Genomic DNA, 1,423 nt, shown 5'->3' with positions numbered 1-1,423 from the left:
GGGCCTGTGTTGCATAAGAAAGCAGGCTGAGCAGGGGCCAGGGGAGCAAGCCAGTAAGCAGTGTTCCTCCATGGCTTGTGCTTCAGCTCCTGCCTCCAGGTTCCTGCCCTGAGTTCCTACCTTGGGCTCCCTGATGAACTGCAACCTGGGATTTGTAACCTAAATAAACCCTTCACCCCCACAAGTTGGTAGTGGTCAGAGTATTTTGTCACAGCAATGTAGAACAAACTAAGACAGGGACACAACCCACTACTTTTCTAAAATGATAGCTAAATTTGTTTTCTCCCCCTACCTACAAGCCTTTTTTGTGAGGGAACTGACACTGATTCTAGCCACTGCAACAGCTATCAGAGTGTCTGAAAACAAATCCTGAGTCCATCACTCTTGATTGCAGCCTTGAAAGACAAAGGAAGCATGAGGAGGAAGCCAATAGAGGGACGTTTTGGAAGCTCTCATCAAGAAAGTCCAATGGACTCTGACATGAACATTTGAAATTTGCCTTGTTCTTACCTTGTTCTGGTTCCATGTCTAGAACTTGTACTGCTGACTGCTCTTGCATTCACTTCTCCTTCCCATCTTCAGTTCACCAGTCAATGACTTTACCCCCTACAGATAAGAGTTATGCCATTTGGGAGTCTTTTAGATAGACCCACTGAAGGGTACCACATTTACTTCACCCAAAGTCTCTGTTCAGCATTGAAGAAGCCAGAGCAATCTGTGTCCCAATTCCTCATTAGCAATTTGGGTAACCTCTTCAGAGGCTGGTGTGATAAGAATAGGAGGTAGGAACTGGCTAGGCAACTAGGGTCAAAAGACCCCAAAGAAAAGTACCCAGTTTCTTGACTACAGGTCAAAATATCTTTGGGCTTCTTAGCAACATACTCTGTTACAAAGGCCAAAAATGTCAAAAGAATTTGGGAGCTCTTATCTAATCCCTAAAAGATTTCAGGGTTACCTCCTCAGGGGTGGAATGTTAGATTAGCAAAACCCCAATTAAAAAAGGAAGAGTACAGGAAGTCTTCAGGAAAAAGTGATGGGGAGATATGGGATGAGTTGGAAGGGAGGGAGTGGGTGTGGATTGGAACAAAATACCGTATAGGCATGTATGAAATGCTCAAGACTTTTTTTTAAAGTTAAAAAAACTGAAAATGTAAACTAACAGCTAGTAATTGGCAGAGGTTAGTGGTTAGCTGCAAGAAGGAACCATGTAGAGGGAAGGAAAAAAATGATATCAGGCGTAAGTGAGCCCTGATCTGGGCACAGAGTCCTGTCTTTCTGTGATAACCTTTCCATATATAGAAGAAGACAGATGATAGATGATGGATAGGTAGGTAGGTAGGTAGGTAGATAGAAAGATAGATGATAGATAGATAGATGGGTAGATAGATGATAGATGATTGAGAGATGATAGATATAGATAGAT

Source organism: Nannospalax galili, unplaced genomic scaffold (genome assembly GCF_000622305.1).
Source record: "Nannospalax galili isolate Female #2095 unplaced genomic scaffold, S.galili_v1.0 scaffold1170, whole genome shotgun sequence".
In the NCBI taxonomy this organism is placed as follows: domain Eukaryota; kingdom Metazoa; phylum Chordata; class Mammalia; order Rodentia; family Spalacidae; genus Nannospalax; species Nannospalax galili.
Note: the sequence above shows the minus strand (reverse complement) of the source record.